We start from the raw sequence: 25970 nt of genomic DNA on the forward strand, positions 1-25970 counted from the left end.
TTTCTCTGGCAGAGAATAAAAAGGTGTTGTCCTTTGTCTTGAGGTAACTTCTGTCATTTATGCAGCACATATAGAAAAAATTTCATTATAGAAACATTAAATATCCTGCAAAGAATGAAAGTTGTGTTAAACGTGTGTGCAAGGATACCAATATTTTTCAAGAAAGACTTGGTGTCTCTTTTCTTTGGTTTTGGCTAAGTACCATTTTTAATTACATTTAGGAAATAACAGCTGTTGTTCCATTACTCCCAAAGTGTTTTTCAGATACCTCATAAACAGTTCTATAGCAGATACTGTCCTCTGATTATATATGATGCAACTGTGATGTTTCTGCTTGCTGTAGCAAGCTCTGCTTCACACAAGCTACCGTCGACCAGTGTTTGCTATTTCGAGTGTCTCAAGGGATGGATTAAGAGTCTGAAAGATCTAAACAGCTGCTTTTGAAGTTCCTGGCAACCACGGTGCCCAATCCTTAGGGTCTTTATCTGTGAAATGAGGTGATGGGGGACTCGGTAAGCCAGCAGACATCGCTTCTCTGAGGAACACTGAAAAATTTCTTGCAAAACTATAAAACTTGAACACAAAGAATGAATTAGAAATCAAGCTGGTACTGTTAGTTCAGTCATGAGTTACAAACCTAGGACAATGTCCGAGGCAGGCATCTACACTAACATGAACCTGTTTTTTCATAAATATTCAGATACTTTTAAACACATTTGTTTAAGTTCATGGTCCTCATTTCATTTTAGTACATTCTAAATAACTTAAACTGCCTCACAAGTTAATTTACCAGATCTTTAAGTTCCCTTCACTGAACTAAGACTTAAATTGAAGTCAAGGAGTAGGCTTAGGCTTAAAAGACATCAATACTGATACTTCGGGCTCAAAGACATAACGAAGCAGTAACGGTTTCATGAAAGATACCGGAGACAAGACGATTAGCTCACCATTATCAAGTTCAAAAATCTTGAGAAAGTCTTCTGAGATCCAGATTTACTTGTTTTTTATTCCCTGTGACATAACAAAATTACTTATTATTTGATTTTTTTTTCAGCTACACAGTAGTCCGAAATAGATCTGGGACTTCTTGAAAAGTCTGAGCAGAACACACAAGTGTGCCGATATAATTTTGAATTTTATGCTGGAGAGTACACTTGCACATTTCTGTTTTATATACAGATTGGTAATCCTATTGTTCATAGTGTTTGTTTTCCTTTCTTTTTGGTGCTTCAAACATTACTTTCATTTATGTGATTTCGCAATATTTTCAACTTGAACTGACTGGTATCAACAAACCCCTGGCCTCTGCCCTGGCCTGGCTGATGCTGCAACATCTGCACAGTCTGCATGCCTCCAGCATGGATGCCCACTTGACTTCTCAGTGAGCTATTCAGGGTACTCATCTGGCAGAAAATGAACCCAAGAAAAAAAATCATTGTTCACTGAGCTTTCTACTAGCTTGGTGCTCTTAACCAGCATCAGGGATGGGCTCAGTTCTGGCCAGCAGCAGGTCCATCTTGGACCTGACTGGAACTGGCTTTGTCTGCCGTGGGGGAGACCACTGCAGCCCCCCTGCTACTGAAACCTTGCCACATAAACCAAATAAACCCAATCATTTAAATAGTGTAGTAAAGACTAAATAGTTAGATTCGACATAGTTTTTTTTCTGATGATAGTGCTGTGTGAGGGTGAAGATTAGGAACAGTAAGTTTGAGATGAGAGCAAAAGCTGCTGTGAGATCAGTGTCACTAAAGAAGCCTAAGTTGAAAGATGACCTTAAAGTAAAACTTTCATAACATTTAAGATCAATTACAGTTTTATTGGATTTTCTCTGTATGTTGGCCTAAGCAACCTTTTCTTTGCTATTGTAGGCCATTTAAATTCTCGGGAATAGCCTTTTAGCAATAATTGATCCTATAATACCTGTGAAATTCTAGCCTCTTAAATAAATGTCCATGCAAGTCAAGAAGAGATTTTACTACTGGGCAGATGGAAACTTGGCAGAAACACAAAAGAACATTAATGTAGAATTATATCAAGCTGCTGAAAGTAGTATGAATCCCCAGTATCAGTAGGAGCCACTATGATGTCAATTGTTTGTTTAAGAGTCAAACAATAGTAATTGCGTGTATCAGCATCTTAATAATATAGATTACAAAAGAAATACAGCTAAGGGCGTTTTTTAATGTAGTGTCACATTATTATAATGTCATTGGAAATTTTGCATTGAATTATATGGAGTATAGCAGTGAATCATACATGCTCTGAAATCATCTTAGATCGATACAGGAGAATGACTGATATGCTAATGCTATATCTGTATCTCAATTATGAAAACATTCTGATAAGAAAAAATGTGCATAATATTTAATTGAGATAATTCAACCATATTTCATAGCTTTATGTTTTTATTTTAAACGTAGTTCCTTTTTGTCCCTTAGGGGAAGAAAAAAATAGTTGTCATTTCTAGTTTAATTTGTTTTTAACAGCATAGTATACAATATTGACAATAGCTCCCGGCCTTAAAAACATCATTGTGCTTTCCTCCTTCTGAGGAATAATATATCTGAGCATTAAACTGAGAGTACTGTCAAAAGTTCTGATGGTAGTACAAAGCTAATGTAGATTTAGTAGGAAAAGTCTCCCAGGTGTTAGGTTCTGCTGTGATACAACTTTGCCTTTAATTAATCAATCAATCATTCTATTAAACTAAACCACTTGCTTAATACTGAAGAAAAAGATAAACATTCACAGAAGGTATTTATAACATTTGTGTGTTGTAGAACCTTAAACCTTTTAAGATTAAAAATCAATTTTTATTAGAGTTTCCTTCTTCTGATGGCTCACTGCAGAAAAAAGGGCTCAGGAAACCTTCTGGTTGAGCCCTCAGTTCAGCCCAATGGCAATTTTTGTACGTTCCAGATCAACAAACAAGACCAGACCCTCACTGAAGGGTCGTCAGAAGTCCAGAGGATGGGTAGCTTCTTGCTGAGATGGAGCTCTGTGGGGCACCGAACTCGTGTGGGTGTGGAGAGGCAGAGGGAGAGGTACAACGTGGTGGGCTGATCCCAAGAGTCCCGGGCTCGGGCGGGACAGGGTTGTTTTCAGCAGATGCCAGGAGGGGACACAGCCCCTCTGGCTGACCCGAACTGGCCGGACAAGCGGGGTACGGGGTACCCGGTGATGTGATGCTGGGCTTGGGGCGGGGGTCTCTGCAGGCAGCGCGCCGGGTGGTGAGGGGTGCCCTGCGTACTCCCTCGTCGTTGCCGGTGTCGGCGTAGCTGCTGCTCGTGCCCTCCGCCGTGCTGCCACACTGCCCTCATTCCGGCCCGTGGCTCTGGCCTGGCTCTCCCGGTCTGCCCCCGCCCCGGCCGGGAGCGGCCCCGTGGTCCTCTGCTGCTGGCTGGGCCCGGCCGCACGAAGCGAGGCGAGCGAACTGCCGCGCTGAGGAGGTGCTGCCGGTGGGACATTGAGCCGTTGATGGGATCTCTGGCTGCATGCAGACACCTCTTTTGGTCATTCCTTTTAAAACTTCCGTGAGGAGTGACGTGGGCTGAAAGTCAGCACTAATAGGATTTCTTATTTCTGTTTGCTTTGCCCACGTTTCTCCCGAAGTTAGTGGGCTGGAAGTTAGTCCATCTCAAACTAACACTCGTGAAGTCCTGGTGTCAAATTGTTATTATTTGCTATTGACAAATAATAGTGCCTTTTCACGTGGTTACCACCAACAAACGTTGGCGCTTTTTTGTTTTTGAATTTCTTTTCCCTGAGCGTGACTTTTTCTGCTTTACCTTCAGTGCAGCTTGATGGCACCCTTTGTGTGACAGGCTGGGAACCCAGTTTCTGCTTTCTTTTCGCTTGTTAAGCGTCATCCCTACAGATCACCGTCACCTTTGTTTGCTAACACAGTATGTGAGATCTGAAAGGAAATATATGCAAAATTCACAGTGAAGTGTTCTCTTTAGCATTCTTCACACTTACATAATTTTGTGTCATATATAGTGTTTTCTGTCACTGATCATGCGCTACTCCAGATAGTACCAAATAAAGAGAGGAAAGATGTGCTTAAATTCAGAGACTTTTGTTGTGTTTTTAAGTCTACAAATGGTGACTAAGAGAAATAAGTTAGAATCACTGTATGTGAAATCCATTTCTCCTATGGAAAAAGGAGAAATTCTTGTTGTCTTTTTTAGAAACAAAAGGGAACATTCATGTTGCAGTCTTTTGGGTTCCTCTTAGGAAATGTTTTGGGTATAGCACTCTTCAGACTGAAGTATTACTTCCAAATTCCTACTTTGCATTTAATAACAGCTGTTTTATTACGACGTAATAGTACTGGCACCTCTTTGATTGGAATTTTGTGTGTGTGCGTGCACCTCTGCTGTAAATAGTGGATTACTGTAAAATTATTCTGTAGAAGAAGATAAAGTGAATCTGAATTTGTTTCTAAATAGCATTAAATCATTGAAGATTGGCCTTAATTTTGCTAAGTAAATTGCCCATGGAAACATTTAATGACATTTAAACAATATGCTCTGATATCACACTTTATTTAGAATAAATGTGTAATTTGTCCATACCTTTTAGATTCTGACGTCATACCATTGTTGTGTTTGGAAAAATGTTGCATAGTCACCAGATTTGCCTGCCATTAAGTATCCACCTCAGCCACAGTAGTCTGTTTCCTTTGAAGATATTACTTTGCTATTCCAAAAGAACAAAACAAAAGAAAATCGCATGTAATGATTACAACAGTAATCCCAAGATTAATCCAAAGACTCAAAAATGCTCTCTGAATTTTGATCCAAAGATTTTTTTCAGCTATATTTGAATAAGACATAAGACTGAAAGTAGAAGAAAACAAGAAACTACGTGACAAAAAATTTTTTACTGATATTATTCAGGTGCTAAATCCAGATTTTTTTTCCTGCTTATTCATTAATCATACTTAACTTAAAAAAACCCAAACACAAAACAAACCAAAGCAAAAAAAGCCTCCCAAAAAGCAGCAAGCATGAGTGTCCAGCTAGATACTCCATTTTTATAAACTCTCCAAGGGACTGCTAGGTACAGTCTGAGCTGTGTGTTGAATAAAGTTTAGCTGCAACAGCATCTGCTCTGTTCTGATGCCCTAGCTGCTAACAGCGGTGGTGTAGGTCACCTGCCTAGGACTTAGTCCCTGGTAAGATGATGAGATCATTGCAGCCAGTTTATTGCTTGGTAGTTTGAGTGAAGCAGAGATAATTCATTGTTGTCACCTGAGCAATGATTAACTGCTGATGACTTTCAGGAATGTGAAATACTTGCCCTTGCTAATGTATCAGAATATAATAATGAAATGAATTTAATACTTGCTCTGAGAATGTTTCTACAAAGCTCTGGAGGAAAATCTGCAGAAAGTGTGTCTCTTACTATGCAGAGTCAGTCAGGGTGCTTCTGAGCTGCCCTACCTTCTGGATACACAGAGGAAAACCCAGATGGTAACTGTGTTCACTTTGGTGTTGGGTTACTGCCTCAAAAAATACCCCATGCCAACCGTTGCTCGGTGTCTGTTGACCTTACTAACTTTCAGAATGAGGAAATGAGAAAATCATAGTTAGCACCGTGACTTGGGTGGCCCTACAAATTTCAATCCTGAATTAAGACCTATGAAATTTGCTGACTGTCTCTGTTCCATGTTCTGGACATTTAGTCGGTCGCTGATGGGCATTTTGGAGGGGCTCAGTAAGCCTCCTTGGTGATACGCATCAATGAGAAGGAAATGTTTTCAAGGAATGCAGTGAAGAAGAGTCAAATGTGAAAATGATGCAGGTGTGGTGAGGTCGTTCATCTTAGCATCTCTGCATTTGGATAGTCCTGTGTGGGCTCAGGTTGGCTTAAAGGGAATAATAATGCACGAAGGTGTGGTGTGTTTAAAGGCCTGTATGAAGTGCTGTACTTCTGTTTCTGCCTCAGTATGAGGCTAGTGATGCAAACAATGCTCGGTTTGTTAAAGACTGAAATTTTCCATTCCTGCTGTCTGCGTTTGATTTGTGCCACTCAGTGTAGATGAACCACAGCTGCTGCAAGGAAGATTCCAAGGAAAATTTACCATTGCACTAGGGTGTCTACAATAAGAAAGATTTGATAAACTGTTCTTTTTCTTAGAAGATCAAAAATTTCATGTTATATATTTTAAAGGAACGTATTTACTTGTGTTTTTGTCTGCTTATCAACACACAGTGTAAGCTTTTGAATATTAGTGAGAACTTAAGAGATAAGAAAAGTAGAGTACTAGCCAGGAATAAGGTCTGTTGGCAAAACCACCAGAGCTAAAAGATATAGAAAATACGCTGCGCAAAAAAACACTGGAAATCTGTTTCTCCAAAAACAGCTTCTCAGAGGAAAATCAGTTGTGACATCATAAACACAGTTACAGGAAAGTAAAAATACAGTGCATCATATCCAGGTTTTTCTCGTTAAAGTGAATCTATGTGGAAAAAAACCCTGGAATTAAATTAAAAGGAGTAGAAATTATAAACTTTGTTGTTGATGATTAAAAGGCATTCAGCAGTTTGAGCTAGAATTCCATTACTGATATCCTTGAAGTATATCCGCTTCTCAATTTTGTACAGTTCTTTTAGGTTATCTTACAAGACCAGTAAGTCTGTTTGCCTGGATCTCATCTTGTACACGGTCATTTACTGCAATTTTGACAGCAGAACTGATTTTGTTTTTAAAAGAACCTAACTTTCAGCCTTTGAAAATAATGAAGATAAATGTATTAATCCTACTGAGAAAAACACATAGTTTTCTATGATTAGGAGCAGTTGTCAATACACAATCTTCTGTATGTTTAGTGGTGAGGTACCACCTGTTTTTAGATATAGATACTCTTTTATAGATACAGCAGCGTTCAGGGACAAAAAGAAAAAAATCTGGAGATGCCAGACTGCCAGCTGTCACCCCAGATATCTGACTACTGAAGTTTCCTTGAGTTAAATTTATTTCTAATCTATGCGTAGTAGACGTGTTAGTAGATACATGTATGGCACAGCTTCTGATGCAGGACATTAAAGATTATTGTAGCTGATGGGTATGCTCAGTGGCAGCAGATCTGGTGACCAGGCAATAGTTTTCTGAAAACAGTGATGGGGTTAAGCCCATTTTTACGGTTCTAGGCGTATTGTATAAACATGCCCAGGCATGGGTTAAAAGGCAGATTGGTTTCTGAAGTAACCAGGGCTTTAAAAACTATTTTTAGTATTCTTATACCTTAGAAATTATGAACAGAAAGAATTTTTAAATCAGCCTTTAAATAGGCTGTTAGAGCAAAATAATGTTCAATACTTGCTTGCTAGTAATAGATTAAAGCCACCATCTCCGAGTATTTTAACAAGATGGTCCGAACGAAGATATGTTAACATTTTACAGCACTGTGAGAGGCAAGAGCTACCCATGGCTTTGTAGTGTTAGCCTTCAGCCTGTCTCCAGACCAATAATGTGCTGATCACAATTTCCTGAGTAAACCAGGTAAACGAAGAGCAAAAATACACTTTGCAGGGGTTCTGGCCATCACTCTCAGGTAAGGCGTTTTTGACAACATGGTCGGCATTAACTGGGAAAGAGTTTGGCGGTTTAACTATATGCAAAGATGAACACCAGCAGATCTCTTTTTGTCTTTTCTTTTTTTCTTCAGTGGACTGCTAATTGAAAGCATTTATGGATAGAAGTTGTACCATAGCTAGTAATGGATTAGATCCATTAAAATGATAACTAAGCTATTTATTTTCAACTAACATGTCTTGATATTATTTTTAACAATCACTGCTCTTCTGTTTATGTCAAGTACTGCACATGTATATCATCCAACATTTATTGAGGAAGTTAACATTTCAAACTGTAGAGAAAGGCTCTCTGAGGGTCTAGCACAAAGAAATTTTTAAAAAGGCTGTAAAACTGAGAATGCAATGGAGGCTCAAGCCACCAGTCTGCAGGCATTCAAACTGCCAGTGACTTTAGTGGAGCGTTTCAGTGAGGCAGGAATATTGTACTAGGCCAATAAGGGTGTGCAGGCAACAGGTGGTTTTCATCAGTGAACCATTTGTTGTTGTTTTCCTGCAAAGACTTCTATGTGCAGGGATTTTTAGAGGACGTGAATCTCAGAATTTTCCTGCATTGCACAAAAGACTGTTATCAAGGCTTGTAACCATAAAAATGTTCAAGTGTTTCAGCTGGGTATGATTTGAACTAGGAGTAACATAAAATCACAGGTGCTTGAACTATGGATCACATATTATAAATGATCATGTCTAGTATAAAAAGAAAATTGAAAACTGTCACTGTAACTTATAAAGTGGCATCTATTTTGCCACAAAGAATAGAAAATCTGCAATTATTCTGTGTAGCTCACTACTTTTTCCCCTTTGTGGGTAAACGGGAAGATTATATTGTTCTTGTTGTAATACTGTAAGTTGCTCCCTCAAATGCAATTTTTTCTTCATTGTTACTGGAGAGGGTACTTTCAGTGATGATGATCAACTTCATCAGAAGTGCCTTTTAGAATACTCATGAGGCTTTTGTTAGGTATTTTTGCTTTGCTGCAGCAAGTTATAAATGTGTCTATGTTCATAGCTGTGCTAGCCAATCTTTATACGTGCTTTGCTCACACATTGTTGAGGTCTAAGGACAGACTTCTGGCAACTTCCTGAAGCTGTTTTAAGCTTTACAACGGTCGAAGATGGGGATGCTGACAGATAGGTTATCTTTTTAACTATTGATTCTCCCCATTGAATTACTATAATTTTTTCAGTGGAAATTACGGGTTTGTTCCTCTGATGAAAAATGGTTAAGATGCTTGAATAGTGGAGTGAAAAGCTAACATTTATACATGTGGATAGAAAGCAAAGATAAAGCATTGTGAATACTGCCATCCTACTGATTATTCAGACATTAATATTTGTGCATTTCTACCCTTTACAAGGAATAGGAGAATTACAGTTCAAAGTTACTGCCATCATTCAAAAGTCAAGGGTGTAAAAATCTATTCTATTTTAAGTAATCTTGGCATTTTATTCTAGATTTAGAAAATCCAGTGTTCGGAAGTGTCACTTTTTAGTGACAGTAGGTAAAGACGACTCTTGACTGCAGTACAGAAATGCTAAATGAGACATGAAATACTTGGACAGCATATTATCAGAATTTTTCTGTCATTCAACTGAGGGAAAATAAGCACTAAAGGAAATTTTGTCCTTTCTGACCAAAAAATATTAAGAGAAAATACATTATTCATACTGCAGTTTATCAGCCTGTAGAATAAAGACATCCAACAGTAGCACATTAGTTTTCTACCTAATTGCATTTGCATTTACTTACTAACTGATTTCTTCACTTAGGAATTCATTGTGCTGGGCACAGTAGAAGTACACAACAGAAAGATAGTCTGTGCTCTGAGAACCGCGTAAAATGGACCATGCTCAGGCGGACTTAGACTTACTCCTTCCTGGTTGCTTACTGATCATTGCAGTGTGTCTGTTCCCTGGAGTTCCTTTCTATTCCTGAATAAACCTGAAGAACGGGTTTGTGCTTTGAAGTCTCATAGTTAATTTCGGTTCGTTTTAACGTAAACTATTTTTTACCACATTTACAGTGGTCAAATCTAATTAATTAATCAGACCAGTGAAAATACAGTCTCACTCTTCTTGAATTGCTCTTTGACTATGTAGCTGGTTTTTCCATTTTTTTATAATAGCATCAAGACACCATACGTAGTGACACACACGTGCAAATATATCTTGAGAAAAGACACAAAGAAATTGCCATCTTGTACGAATCCACACATTTGGAAAGAGAGAGCATGTGTGTTTTCAAGTGGGGCAGTCTGTGCACTTGTAATTGATCTGTACTAATCCCAGTAAAATGAGGTGTGCCGGCCTACAAGGAAAATAAGGTTATTTAGGATTTTCGTATCAGCTTTCCAGTAAATGTGCTAATAATGTTTCTGTTCTCTAGTTTTTGTTGTAATAGAGTCATGAAAAAGCAAGGCTGGAAAGGATCTCAAGATGTTACCAAGTTCATTTCTTTCCTCTAAACTGGGATCAGTAATATCTATGTGATTCCTGACAGATTCTTTTAGTATGTTTAGTAGTGGAGAGTCCACAATTATAGGGCAGTATTTCCTTGCTAATGACATTCTGTAATAAATAATTGTGGGCTTTTTTTCTGTAATATCTGATCTGTGTCTTTCTCGTTTTAGATTACTTTTTGTACTGGCTATGTGGATGCAGAAAAATGCATTCACCTTCCTCCATCAAATGCAGCTGAGGACTGTTAAAAGGTCAGCCACTTCCTTAAATTTCGTATTTTTTTCAGTCATTTTTCTTGAGTCATGGTTTCCAGACCTCTGATCATTACTGTTGTCATCTGCTGTATTTTCTCAAGATATTCTACAGCTGTTTTGTTGTGGCTTTGTTCTGACTGAGTGGAGAAGAGCTGTTTCGTGTGAATTTAGTATTCAGCTTCCCATTTGCTGTATGATGTCTGCCTTTCCACTACCATGACATTATGGTATCCTGTTCTGTGATTGATTTATTTTAACTTTGATTGACAATAAGCCCACAAAGCCATTAAGAAGACCTTAGGAAAGGAAGCCCAGAGAAACCTATATAGATCTGTTTTTTACTTTAATTTTCAAGCAAGGTCACACAGTAACGGACTCATACAAATATTTTCATTAGCCAAGGATCCCTTGCTGAAGAACTGGTTTCAGTTAGCTGCTCCCCATTCTGCACTCGTTACATCAGTTATTTCTGTTTAAGTATCTTTAAGGGTAAATCAAGGCTTACTTTCTGGTTTGAGCTTGTAGCATTTCTCATACTCTTGTCTTTCTTCGCTGACTGATGTGACTTGGATGTGGTCAAAACTCCAGGTAAAAAGAATTTATGGGGTTTTTTATGCACAGTGTCAAATGATGTTTCTTTCTGAATTAACCACTAATGGAACTTGTTGAGTGTAATGTATTGGAAGTGTATGTTATTCCTGTAAATACCTTGGAAGCCCTTTGTAGAATGTCTCTGTCTTCTGTTACTAGAAACTGCCAAAACAGTGATTCACTGTCCATTATTAGCACTTGCGTATTTGTGCAAAGTTAATGAACAGGAGTACTTGGAATCCAACTGTGCTAGTGTAGTTTTGTGATATTCTTCATACTCTGTTGAGACCAAGAAACAGCTTTGAGACAGTGGTTGCTTGAATCTTACAATATAACATTTGGGGGTTGTTACAATTTCTGGGGAGAAGAGAGGAAATTGCTCAATTATCATACAGATAAGTAGGTGATTGATAGCATGAGTGACTGGCAGCAAGATCTGATGTCTTTTCATTCTGTTGTTGAAAGTCCTGGAGGAGAGGTTCCTACCCCATGGCCAGCCCTCATTCATAAACTGAGCATGACATCCATGGCATGGAATATTTCCACTGGCCAGCTTGGCTGCCTGTCTGGCTGTGTTCCCTCCCACCTCCTGCACACCCGCTCATGAGCTGAACATGGGAAACAAAAAAGTCCTGGATTTCTTGGCAACAACTAAAAACATCGCTGTTATCAACATTCTTCTCCTACTAAATCCAAAACACAGCAGCTACTGGGAGGAAAATTATCCCAGCCAAAATGAGGACACCGACCATTAGGGATTATGTGAGAATGTCTGTACTGTCAAAAAGCAAATATGTTCCTCCAAAAACATTACTTCCATTTACTCAAAAAAGAAAAAGAATCTATTTCACTAACAACTTTCATAGTTAATTGCTAGATGTGAACAAATTCTGATGAGTCAAGAAGCTTTCTCACCAGTATCTGTTGCTATTAGAACAGTTAATACTTTAGTGGTGTAATTATGCACAGATTTTCTAATAGCTGTCTATTAAACACTGGCAACATAAAACTAGAAAATTATCATTAATGATTCTTAAAGTGCTAAGAATAAATTAATAAATGAGTTCTATTTGACTTTTAAAAGCTGTAGTTAGTCCTGTGATATCAAACAGGCAAAGAAATGTTAAATAGGAAAACAAGAGCCAGTTCTGTTTAATCCTAGGTTAGCTACATGATGATTGTTAGTTAACTAGTCAGTTATTTCTCCTTTTTACAGCCTATTTCCAACCTTGTCGCTGTCATGGGTTATGTTTTAGATATGTGTTTAGATGGTGTTTTTAAATTCAGACACAAAATGCATTCATCTAAGGACTACCATAAACTATACGTTTTGCAGGTATCTTGGGCTTGACATTGTCTGTAATTTCAGTGTTTTGGCTTTACTAGAGAAACATGATTTTGTTGTCTTTGTTATATTTTTCCATTCTGATTAAGGCCTAAGTAGTGATGAGGATAAGGAATTCACTGCTGTCCTGTTTCTGCTTTATTACTGAGGTGAATGGATGGTGAAGCCCCAGATTCTTGTTCCGCTCAGATTTTGAATCCAGTTCTGCTGTCAGAAGTTGGTGCTGTCCTCTGCAGACCTCCTTCTAGGCCCTGTGTCAGTTAAGGACTGGGAAGAGCTTTACTCTGTTTTTGTGTTTGCTGCTAGGACTTAGAGAGGGTTCCTAGATTACTCCCAGGCTGGAGCAAGAGTAGTGTATGGATGGCATTGTTTCCGAAGCAGAGATTTTTTTTTTTTTTTTTTTTTTTTTACACCACAGTCTAAATTAGCTTATGCAGAATTACAGAGCTCTCCTGAGTTAATATTCACGCCAAAGGGTTGGACAAGGTACTGTGCAGCAAACTATTTCTAGACATTCAAAGGCACGGTACAATGTTCATTGATTTAACTTGCAATTGTCTAGAATAGAAATGTCACAGTACAATAGACCCAGTTTAATGTCCTTTTACATGTACAGTACAGAGAGAATACTCCAGTCTCTGATACAGACAGAACAATTTCATGCCATACCCAGGAGTGCATGACTCATTGGTCTTAGCCAGTTCTTTTGCATCAATTGGTGTGCTTGTTTAAAGTGAATAGTGCAATTGAGAGGGTGCTCTGTTAACTGAAATCCCACTGCTTTTCCTTTATGCTTCATCTTTGCTGGGGCAAAAATATCTGACCTGACAGAGAAGAAAATGCACGGTTAAACTGTTCGGTATTGTACGCTGCACAGAGCCAGATGCATCCCTCTGGTCATGACACTGAGAAATGCAGTGTGAGAAAAAAATCCTTTATCTGAAGAACAATTGCTTTGTATGTCTTTATATTTCCTAAACTGTCATTCACAATGAATATGAATGCTACCGTACTCTTCTATGCAGTAAAGCCAGAAACAGAAGCCAGTACCTGCCTGTTTTACATAAAATAGGTACTAGCTTACACTGATGAGATGTCTATCACTCCTCCCAGTTTCCGACTTTCTTTGCTCCTGCACTTCTTTTCCTCTTTTGCTACCAAGGTACTACTGGAGGAGTAGCCGCCACATTTCTCCTTCTTACAGTAAATGTCAGAAGGATGTTATATGGGAGAGCGAATAGGTCGGATCCCTGACAGTCTGATTACTAATCAATACAAGAGTTTGAAGGAATTTAATGAGTATTCTGTCTTCTGTATTATTTTGTATGATGTGTTTAGTGTGACTTATAAAAATGTTGGTTACTTCTGTAAGCTGTGAAAGTACAGGTCTCCGGTGCTTTAACCTTGATTTTATCACACCTTGAAAAATAATTTTGATTAATGATATCACCATTGGTGTCATCATTAAACATGTGCGGTTTTATTGAGGGATTCAGTATTTGAAAGGAGATCAGAGATGGCTGGACACATAACCCATGATTACAGATAACTTCCAATAGAATTTATGGGAAGAGGCAAAGTTTTGCTGGCTCAAGGAAATGAATTTATCAAAAAATGCTCCTGGTGAGAGCAGGCGAGATGGGAATAACCTTTCGTGTCCTGGACTCTTGTTCTTGTGTTGGTTTATTTATAACAGGGACAAAAATCCTCAGAAAACAATATTCAACATCATGTTCAAAATCTATCAGAGCCAAAAAAATCAAACTAGGCGTGATGTTTAATTTGATGAATCAATTTACAAATTTGTTTTATAATACCAAAACTTGGTATTCTGGGCCTCCTGGTGATGAGTGATTTGCTAAAAAAAGAATTTATTTTCTACATCTGTAATTTCTAGTTTCTATTCAGAAGGAAATTTGTGTGTGTGTGTATGTCTTTATCCATACCCATCTCTTGTCAGCTGGAAAAAGAGATCTCTGCTTGAAACAGAAAGGGAGAATGTCGAAAGTATTAAGCATAACTGATAACTGTAAATGTAACAAATGTAACATGTAGGGAATGTTATCACTTCAGGTGGTCAGAAACAAGTCTTGGTACTTTGTGAATAATTCGGACGGTTGCAAGACAAGGGACTCCTGAATAATCCCTTTAGGCCCTGGGCCTTGGGAGAACAGGTATGCAAACTACAGAGATAAGGAGGCTGCAGGATAATCTGAAGACCCCTGCCGAGAGACGCCAAACAAACATGTGCGATGGACATTACCATATATTAATGAATTCTCAGAAAAGCCATTACTATGATAAACATTTCTTGGAAATGTAATTAATATGTATGTTAACATAGCATAAATACCTAGTAACTGTGTCTCTTCGGTGCACGCGTTTGGAGGAGAGATCCCCCGTGTGCCCGGCGCCGCAATAAAGAATACCTGCTTAATAGTCTGCCGACTATTGAGTCTTCAATTCCGGCTTTTCACGGCATCATAACGTATTTCATTTTCTTGTCTATAGGAGTGTGATGAGATTTCTCTAATAGCTGCAGTGTGCTTTAAGATGAAAGATGTCACAGGCTTATAGGATGATGCAGGCTGGATGGGGCCGCAGGAGGTCTCTGTCTAACCTCCTGCTCGCAGCACTGGCATCACACCACGTTGCTCAGGGCTTGACCCAGCTGGAGCTTGAAAACCTCTGAGGATGGAGATGGCACAATCTCACTGGGCAGCCTCTTCCATTGCTCTACTGTCCTTGTGGGGAAAAAGGTTCTCCTCACATCCAGTCTCAACCTCTTCTGCTTCAATTTTTGTCCATTGTGTCCCATCCTTGCTCCATGTACCTCTGTGAAGAGCCTGGTTCCCTCTTCCCCATCCCCTCCCCACAGGCCGGGCAGTTGCTGTGGGGCCCCCTGAAGCCCTCCCTGCTTCAGGCTGACCAAGCCCCACTCCTGTGACCTCTCTTCTGAAGGCAGGTGCTCCGGTCCTGACCACCCTGTGGGCCTCACTGACTTCATTCTAGTTTGTCAATACCTTTGCTGTACTGGGGGGCCTAAAACTGGGTGCAGTATCTGCGTTAACAGTGCTGAGCAGAGGAGGATAACGCCCTCCTTGCTCTCCTGCTAATGCCTCTGTTTATGCCACCCACGATGCTGCTGCCCCTCGCCAGGGCACGTTGCTGGCTCGTGCTCCGCTGGCTGATTACTAACCACACAAGAGGGCCTCATTGCTCATTCCTGGTCATCCCTGCTTGTCTTTACTGGAGAGCTTGTCCATCGCAGCACTCCAGCTATATGGGCACACTTGAGGTGGATGCGTCTTTGCCCTATTTGATTGTTCTCATTCCTCTTTCTTCTCATCACTCTGTATTCTTTGCTTTTGACCTTTGTGGATGGTTACTTCACTTAGCTGCAGGCTGTAGTTTCCCCCAGCTCCATCATTCCTAGTGATCCAAGTTCATCCTCTATCAGGAAATTATGAATAGAAGCCTCTGACTTGCTGAAGCAGTTGCTCCCGTCAGTGCTGGGGACCATGCCCCGTTTTGTATCACCACTGATGTTGCTCAGTCCCACACTACCTTCAGCAGTTTGCAGCTGCCTTGTGTGTGCCCTTCTGTACAACCTGCCCTGCAAAATCCTGCTCCTGGGGGCTGTGCTCAGGACTGGGAAGTTCTCTCCTTCCCCCTCCCCCCGGTCTCTCTCTAGCATTAGCTTAACGGACTCTTGTCATTCCCTGGCCGAGAGTCAGAGTCTCCCAGCAGCAGCCTGGCTCTGAACATTCCACCAGAAGTTTCCAAAGACTGAGAAGCAGAGATGAGAGCTGCTGCACAGACTGCAAGCACCAGCCACGGGCAGCAGCCTGACCAGCACCCTGGGGACCCTCCACAGGACCTGTCTGAGCCCTGCTCTGCAGCCCCTCATCACAGTGTTCCAGGTCACTGTGGTCCCTAAGGGACAGTTAAATAATAAATGGAAGCTGGGCACAGGCATCTACCACTCCTGTGCAGGATTTCCACGCGTGGCAGGTCCCTTCTTGCAAGAGTACAAATTCCCAGAGGCCTCCCAAGCACGAGTCGCACGGCTCATGAATTTGTCACTGCCACGCAGTCCAGCCATACTCACAGCAAGTGAAGGATCAACAAATTATCATAATTTTTAATGACTTTCATCTTAGCAAATAGGGAGCAATAGTACGAGCTAGCGTTGAAGCTGACAGAAATGGAAATTTGAAGTACCAGCGAAATTACTGAAGAATATCCAAGTAAACCCAAGAGAAAACATAATACAGATAATAGCTAATGATGTTGCTGAAAAGTGAATATAATCACATTGTTCACGTCCTAGATGAATGAACTACTATTAAGTAATACAAAAAATGCTACCTTAGTCTGCATAAAGGTGAAAATAAGAAACATTAATAATGAATAAAAGGAACAGCAGGTGTGAAAAGTAAAATTATGCAATATGAAGACAGGAAGAGGAGAAACAAGGAAGATCTCATTAGAAACTTACCTGTTCTTAAACAGTGAGTATGAAATAAAAGACGAATAATTGATGTTCCATTCAAGAAATGCTATTTGTAAATACATCTGAGGTTGTGTTTTGAAACTGCGCAGCAAATTAGAGTAGAGACTGGAACAGTTCTGCACAGGTACTGCTGCTATTTTGATGGCCTGTTAAAGATTACGGGGAAAGTAAAAACTTCTCTTGTTTCAGCTGAAAAAGTGTAGCTATGCTGATTCCATTGCTATGTAAAGCACCATTACAACTCTCTCCAGTAGCAGACCTTCCTCTGGTGCAGAAGGAGAGGAGGAGGGGCTGGTGCAGCCCCTGGCCCCAGGGCATGGCTGCAGGCAGCGTTGGGGATGGTGAGCCCAGATGGCAGAGCGCAGCGTCAGACATCCGGAGCTCGTGAGGGAGCTGGCACTGTTACACTTCGCCAGCCAGGAGTTTATCACATCGAGGTGGCTGCATTCTGTGTTTGCAAACGTACTACAGCGCTTTTAGGCTACCAAGTGGTGCAAAATAGCAGTGAGATGGCTTTAGAATCTGTCACTTTCTACAGGGATAGAAATCTCAGGTAAAAAAGTGATGATACAGGACAAACCCCGCAAGTCTGCTTTCAGATTTTAGGGTAAATTTCCTTTGTTTATGGTATTGGAAAAGAAAAAAAACCAACAGCCAGAATATCAGTACTTTTCTTTTGTGATAGTAAGTAAAAATGCAGTAACAATTTGTTTATCAATAATAATGTAAAACATAAATGGATACATCTGCATAAACTTGATACAGTGAAATAGCAGTATATTAGAAATGAAAACATGTGCTTCAAAATACGCACGTCTTGTCTCTTACATTGGCCTCTTCTTGACAGGGCACTAGATCGAAGACTGAGGTAAAGCTGAGCTTTCATTTCAGAACAAACTGCGGAGTACATCTGAGCAAGTCACCATACCTTACGGTGTCCACAGAGGAGTCCTGCGAGGTCTGAAATGGTAATTCACCGTTATCAGCCTGCTGTGTAATCCGCTCCTTGGACTGGCCTCTGCACAGAGAGTGGAAGGTACTGTGGGCAGTAGAGGTGGCAAAGGTTGAGTGATACAAATTTTCTTAATGTAAAGAAAAGCGAAAAACAGCTCTGCCTGTGCACGTGCTAGGTTTTAAACTGGTATTAGCACTCAGAGAAGTGCTCTTGAAATCATTGTGAATAATTATGTGAAAATGTCAGCTCTGGTGCTTTGTGGTGGTTCGGAAAGCAAGTATTATGTTAAAAGTTAGGAAAAGAACAGCGAACAAGACAGAAGATATTACTGTTCCACTGTGTAAAACCAGAAGGGCATAAAAGAACTAAAAATAATGAATGTAGAAGAGGAACAAATATGACTGCAAGTACAAAATTTAATCTATTTCATTCTGCAAATGGATACATTAAATAAACTGAGATTCTTCTGCTTGGAAAAGGTATCAAGAAGACTATGATGAAGACATTTAAAAAATCTCAAATAGAAGGTGAATTCAGTATTTCTTGTAATGTAATAAATAGGAAGCATCCAATGAAACTGTAGCATACAAGTTCTAAAATCAATAAAAAGGAAACAATATTTGAACACCTTTTGGATTTCATTATTATAGGTGCCTTGGATACCAGCAGTATACCTAGGACAATATAATGATTAGAGAACTTTATGGAAGAAAGGTTCGATGAAGATTATTTGACACAAAAATATGGATATGATTCTGGATCGATGAGTCTTTTATTCAGCAATTTTCAGAAAATGGAAAAAAAATTCCAGGAAATATTTGTTTTATTTTTCCTTTTTCTTTTCTCCAGCTGTGATGGGTGCACTTGAGCAGACTGGCGGTGGTTTGGTGCAGGCGCCCATGGAGGTAACGGGCCTGAGCCGTAGCTGGGCCAGGAACTCCTCTGGTTCCAACCCGTCCTCTGAACGCCCGCAACGGAGCAGAGTGACTCAGCGAGCGCCGATGCAGAACAAACAGTAAATTCCTAGATTTATATCTAGGCTTTTTTTCCCTTTTGCCAATAGTCAGTTTTCGAGTATAACATTTTCCAACTCTACTTTCTGTTTTCTTCATGTGTGCATAATGGATTAATGGGCCATTACAGAAGATCTGTACAATGTAAGCCCTCGAAACGGGGCACACATACCAAAAAGTTGATTATAAAGGCTTGGCAGTGACACAAACTGTCACACTATTGGAAAAAACTTCAACATTACAATGATGAGCAAAATATGCAGATTTTTATATCACTCTGATTTCATATGCAGAAGAAGCAGCACGGTCAAGGTGTTAAGGGCACAGAGGCGTTCTGTGAATGTCATTGGATCATCAAATTCCATCATAAATCAGTGAGCTGACATTCCTTTCCTCCTCCTCCGATCAGCTAGCAAACACAATCTTTTATATCGCTGCTTTTATCACCTCTCATCTTCAGCACTAGTGCTGTTTATATTGTTTTATCCTTTGTGCAGAAGCAGTCAAGCTGCATTATATTCAGGAGTCAGAATGATCAATTAAACCTTAGGCAGATCTTTCTAGATTATTACTTTAGGTACCAAACCTGCAGACTGTGATGTCTCAGCTATTCTGTCAGCAATTTAGATATCTTCAGTGATTGTGCCTCAGGCTAGAGATATTTCAGCTTCTGAAGCAAACACAGTACAATTAAACTACCAGGAGTAGTAGCTTTCATTTTTCCAGTGAGTTGCTTTAGCTCCTCAGCTTGTTTCATTCCTACTCCTCTAACTCAATGTTCCGTGCCAGCAATCACAGACAGTAATGTTTGTGTGCACAGGGACTTCTTCAGTATTCTTCCCGGAGTGGATTTTTACGCGTGCTTTGAAATAATAATGCGAAAGTGTCAGTGGTATTCACCGGAGTCACCTCATGCTAATCTGTATTAAATTGTGGGATTTTATTTTCCTCTGGTTTTCTCCCCTGCAGGAGAAGTCGCTCAGAGAATCCACTGTCCTACCTGACACATTGCGATCTGCAAAGCCTGTCCTATTTTCTGTGTCTGGAATATCTGACCTAAAAGATACTGCTGGGAACTGCACTATGGTCGCTCCATTGAAATGGGACCTCCAGGCTCACCTCTTAAAACACCAAAACAGCATGCTATCTGCCATAAAGTGTTTTCTTCTGTTCTTGCTTTTGTCTTGTTCTCTTTATTCTCTTTTTTTAACTCCCCACTGTGCTTTAAGGGCCGTGACAGATACTTAGACTCCTCCTTGTAATTTCCAGAGAGATACTGGATGTGGCAGAAATAGATCTGTTCTATAAGAGTTTGTGGATAATGTAGAAAAGATTATTCAGTAGTTTATTGTATAATTACATTGGTTTAATCTAATAAGGGATTTATGGAAAACAAAGTGAGAAAAGAACAGGAGGACTACAAATAACGTACCATCTGCAGACACAGACTATTAATGAAAGACAATACCACCAGGTAAAGCCTGGATTGCAAGAGATCAAAGGACAGTAACAACTCACGTAGAGATTTACTTGATGATCTCAAGGCGTCCTTGACTATCTTCTTTACTTACAAGCCCTAAGTAAAATGACCAAATGCTCTAGAACTCTCTCTCTCAAAATGTGGTGTCCCCATTATCAAATAGTACATTTATTTATTGGTTTCCTGCATATTCCACTGGAAATAAACATCCAGAGGAAAGAATTTTAGTTGTCAGGTCTGTTCAAATTGAATTTTTAATTGCTTGACTATCTAGGCCTGGTCTAAATGTGAGAATATTCACAATTATTTTTTCTTCTTGATAAACAAGGGATTGATGCCTGATTGCTGGTTCAAGAGTGGTATAGAAGTAAAAAGTCCACAGTTAATCTTGGTCTATAGTAATAGCTATATGAGTTTTAAGTAGTTAATTCAAATTCTGAAGGTGATTGCAAGTCTGTGAGCAGATGAAGCGTATGGAGTCTGAACACCAACATAGTGATAAGAAGTGGCACTGACAGAGAGCATTTTTTACTTAAGGGAATACAGATTTTGCAGATTTTTGTACAGCGCTGTGGAGTTCGTAGTTGATTTAATAGAGTAGGTGAAGTTCAACCAGTTAATGGCTCACTGAGTATATATTCAGATTTGGAGGATTAGTTTGGTTTTTAGACTCTTCGAGATACCATGTTGTACTGTTCATAACTTAGCAATATTTTAAATGAGATTATGAGCTATATGATTTCTTCCAGTCTTTTTCATAAGGTAGAGTTCATTTATTCAGACATTTAACTTTATTCCTGTTTTCTTTTTCTACGGTTTAACTATTTTGGCGGGGCACAAGACGTTTCTCAAGATAGATTTTTGAGAGAATTTACATACTCTTTTTTGGCATTCAAGTAATTTGTAAATATTTTCAGCTGAAGTTCACCGTAAGTAAATACTCACTCCTGGCCCATGTGAATGAGGCCTTTCACAGAGTACGCCTGGAGCAGGCTGACATTTCATCAGGGATGACTGTCTGTTTTATTTGAGCATTTTTATGATACTGACATATGTCAAATAAAATCAGAGTCTATTCTATCTTTACAGCTATTCTTGGCAAAAAAACCCACCTCCCACATTTCCTATTTGCAGTTCTCCATCTTCAGATTTTGTAGATACATTTTGCATTCTAGTATTTTCTGGAGTCCAGTGCTGCAATTACAGTGTGATAGAAGAACTGGGTTACCCCTTGGATGTTCAAATTTAACTTTAGGTTATGAATTCCACCTGATTTCTTTAAGTAATTTCCAATGAAGTTAAAATTATTTCTTGCCAGAATAAAGCCAGCAGCATTTAGCTTCTTGCATGTGGTTTATTACTCTTCTAGAGCAAATTCATGCTGCTGACTTAGTAAGGCAGCTTGGCGCATAATGAAATATTGCTAAAGTTCGTACTTAAATATACTTAGAACCCCAGAATTAGGATCGCTTCCCTGATTTCAATTTTTGTTTTTCTTTCATGCTGGCCTTACTCAATACTCCGTTACCAGTATACATACAGTGAATTATCCATTTGCTTCAAACATCCGCACAGTTGTGTTTTCACCCAAGAATAAGTGAAGGTTTCATATTTTTATCCTTCCGGTTTTCAGAGCAAACCCAAACACTCCAGGTCATATTTTTCTTTTAGGCTGAGTTAGGTTCAGATTAATATTGAATACTTTTTTAAGGCTGATTTCCATTTTGACTAAATTGTTCATAATTTGATCTTATTTATCTTGTAAGAATGATCAACATTTTCAGATTTTGTAGCATTTGCTATAACATTATGAATACAGTATCTGATATATCAGATGATATTTAACTAACTCTGTGATGAACATATTTATGAACATGTCGATTTCTGTCTCCCCTAGACAACTCTATGGTATTATTAAAACAATATTGGCGGTTCATCTGTTTCACTGATGTGCTTTCTTGTAATTCAACTGAAGAAGAAATATATTTGCTACTCTATTTCATTGTAATTTTTCTAAATTACTCTATTGTTCTTCTGTCATAATTTTTAATCCAGAAACAAGTTCAGTAACGAGTATTGCCTTTGTTTACTCAAGCACTGCTGAATTTGCAACACTGTAAAATGATAAAGCTTCTTATTAGTTAGAACATATATGTATGATGCCTTGTGGACCCTTCCTTTTACTTCACTGGAGGTAGAAGATCAGGTGAACATGGACTTAATCATATTTCTAAACTTATTTATGAATCAAAGGGACATCTTCATTTTACATTATTGTCAAGAGTAGTTGTATCAGCTATCTAAACATAGAAACCTACAAGATACCCATGAAAAGTAGGACCCAGTCCTCAAAAGGAGCATTTTGAAATCTTAACATCTTGATTTTCACAATAGAGATGAACTCCTGGTGGACTGAACGGAAAGAAATAGGAATCACCCCTTAATAATGGAGGCATGGTTTTGAGCTCCTTTGAGTAGCAACGGCGTAACATTCCAAAGGAGCACTAAAAGCACGGCATAGCCCTCAGATTCACTGGGGATGAGCACAGTATAAAGATACGTGTTCGTGGCTCCTTTGGCAAAGCAGTCTGTAAATTATGGAGACCAAGCTGAGTTTCCTCTCTAATTAGGTCTCCTGTGCAACGATTCATTTAAGCATCACTATAAAGACTGCGCAGCCAAGGAGGACGAAGCAACTTGGGGTAAGGAGGGGGGAGAAACTTGGTCCTGAGGCAGCAGAGTCCTGTGCGAGCGGTGGTCCGACCCTGCAGTAACCTGAGGTTGCAGATGGAAGCCCTGCCATCCCCAGGCAAGCCTCACAGGCAGTAGCACTCGGTGTGCTGAAGTCTCAAGGCTGAGAAAGAAACCCTTCTCTGGCTCTTTGGTGATCGCATCAACCTAGCAGTAGTCCTATGTGTAACAAATCTGTAACCAGTGTTTCTTTCTGCACCGGCCGGAGGGTGTTTGAATCCATTTCTGCAGATGTCGCTTGGTGAGCTGGCACCCAAGGCACAGCTGTGTTACAGAGCAGTGTCATCTCCCTCCTGTTAAAGGACCTGCTGCATGATGCCAGGAAGATCTAGTATTTCGTGGAGGAGCTGAGTTTGTTCTGCGTAGCTGCCTATAAAAATAGAATTCCTTAAATGCTTCCTTGTTGCCCTCGGAAAAGGCTAGGCATGTGCCGAGCAGTTCAGTTAGCCTCCTTCAGGTCATGATCTTGCAGACACGGGCACAGAGCAGGTTGTCGGTCAGGTGAATTTGTTTATTGAGCTTCCATCCTTCTCTTGATATCCTGTATGCTGTCAGATATAACGGTTACACCAGCATTGTTTTCTAAAACAGTTGCATTGAAGTCGTCAATCCTGCATTTGATCTGCTATAAAACCAGCTCGCTCACGTGTTGCGTAATGAAGAAAAGGGCAAAATGGCTGTTTGAAGCTGTTGGTTTCCATTTCAGATGCACCACGTACTCTGTTTGGCTTAATTTTGGTAGGGTACTCTTGCCTAAAGCTTTGAGAGAACACTCAGGTCCAACTATTTTTGCTGACTGAAGCAATAATTTTTTATGTCTGCATTAATAAGGAAATAATGACAAAATAGTTATTAACTTCAAAAATCTGTAGAAAAGCATGTTTTGAATGAACTGAGAATGTTTGTATAGATTTTTGCTTCTTCTAAAATATACCCATATAGTGCATTAAACTGATAAAGATTGTGGCTGTTGTTTTTTGGGGGGTCAGGTGTTGTTTAGAATGGTCTGAGCCCAAAGTCCTGCTGGTGACGTGGATGAGAGTCACAGTTTTTCACTTTTCTTTACAGTTATGTGATCTACCAACCCTGTTGTATTTTGTACTCTTATGGCTCCGAAAAAGGGTATCTTGTGAGGTGTCCCTTTTGAGGAAACATTGCATTAGTGTGGGGTTAATTCTGGTGGTAAATCAGCAGGAACAATATGGTTATTAATCATGAAAAAATATGGAGTCTGAATTACCAGGCAAACCTTTCTTTTACTGGCTTCATTTCCTAGTACGCAATTTCTTGCTGCCTGTTTAACTGCAAAAGAAAAATGCTGATGTAAGTTAACAATAAATTATATTCACATCATGGTTCTAGAATTAACTGTACATAGAGATTTTAAAAAATCATTCAACTTTTGGTGTAAGTACACATTGCCAAAATAATTTCAAAACAGCACGGAATAGGACAAGACTAATGTTGAGGGTCTTTTGAAATTATACACCTTACAGTGTAATTAATTATAATTGGCTTCTTGGTCCATGCTTCTTGACACGTTTAGGTACAACTGTGTGTAAAGTGATACTCCCACTTAATCAGCTATTTCTTTTTATTGCCTTTTTTTTCCTTCTTTTGGGGAGGATAGAGAGGGGAGGAGTGCATAATTGTTATTCTTACAGGCAATAAGTGGTTTTCTTCCTCTCCTCCTCCTTATCTAACTGCTTCAGGGCTACTGTAAGGGACTTTCAAGCAGTATCTCCTTAGTTGTCTTCCCTCCTTCCTTCTTGCCATCCTTCTTTTCTGGACAAAAATGTGTTCTGCACAGTTTTTTTGGTAACATGCTCTGCCTGATAAATACCGCTTTTTGCCAAAGCTTGTAATGCAATTATTATACTTCTCACTTGCGTTAACGTAGTGTTGATAATATGATGTCCTTGTTCAAGCCAAGGGTTTTTTCCTATCAGGTTGTTTCCAAACTTCGCAGAGCTGTTTTCCAGGCACAACAGAGATATATTAGGTATGTTTTTACTTTTTTTCCTTGTTTTTTCTTGGGGCGACAAATGCTTTAAATTAACCACCAAACAGAAAAGCCCGTAGGAACTGGGCATATATTACTAATCTACCGGTTTCTAAGAATTGCATTTTGTAGGCAATTTGTTGAGAGGCCTTTGAGAATTTTGTTATTTATAAGAATGTTACAGTTCATTTATATTTTATGCAGACATAAAAAATCTTATTCCCAATTGCTGAAAAGGAAAGAAATATAAACCAAACAACTCACCCATTCCCACTCCTCTAGGCAACTTACAGTAATAATATCTTGTGTGTTCCTTAATTTTAATAGAAGTCTATTGAAAACTGTTTGTTTTGCAGCTTCAGAGGTGATAGTCTCACCCTACTGAATTTACAAAGACCGTAGAAGTTTATTCATTTTTCTGGGAGGGAGGGTTTGTTTCATTGCTGTGTGTTGGGTTTGTTTCGGTTTTTTAGCTTTTCACGTTTTGGTTTATAAAATAGGCTGCCACCAGAATTCTGGACTTTTAGCTTTGCTGTCAATATGTAATGTTTCTCATATTTGTATATATGTTAGTGACAGTTCTTTCTTCTAAATGGAAGAATATTAAATAATTATAGGTCTTTTAGACCTTTCTGCTGATGGTAGCCATTTCTGCTGGATGCAGCCATTCACCCAGTTCCTTATCCATCTAACAGTCCGTTCATCAAATCCATAGCTTGCCAGTTTAGAGGAAAGAATGTTGTGGGGGGGCCATATCAAAGGCCTTACGGAAGTCCAGGTAGATGACAGCCATTGCTCTTCCCGTGTCCACTGATGCAGCCATTCCATTGTCAAAGGACACTGGGCCTTACTGGACACTGAGGTGAGGCTGACTGGCGGGTAGTTCTCAGTCTTCCTTTTTAGCCTTTTTAAAACGGGTATGATATTCCCTTTTCTCCAGTCACTGGGGTCCTTGCCAGCTGGAAGGGGACACTGATGGATGGCTGACCTGAACTGACC

At 39.5% G+C, this 25970-nt stretch overlaps 1 long non-coding RNA gene across 1 annotated transcript in view; it reads left to right on the top strand.

Moving 5' to 3' along the window:
- LOC142361721 (uncharacterized) overlaps nt 1–20459 on the top strand; it is a 41122-nt gene extending 20663 nt beyond the window's left edge. The window contains exons 4-7 of the long non-coding RNA XR_012764344.1: nt 10235–10315; nt 17618–17806; nt 18575–18740; nt 19708–20459. This is a non-coding gene — a long non-coding RNA (uncharacterized LOC142361721). The remainder of the gene's footprint in view (nt 1–10234; nt 10316–17617; nt 17807–18574; nt 18741–19707) is intronic.
- Nucleotides 20460–25970: the final 5511 nt, after the last annotated feature.

Source organism: Opisthocomus hoazin, chromosome 6 (genome assembly GCF_030867145.1).
Source record: "Opisthocomus hoazin isolate bOpiHoa1 chromosome 6, bOpiHoa1.hap1, whole genome shotgun sequence".
Taxonomy (NCBI): Eukaryota; Metazoa; Chordata; class Aves; order Opisthocomiformes; family Opisthocomidae; genus Opisthocomus; species Opisthocomus hoazin.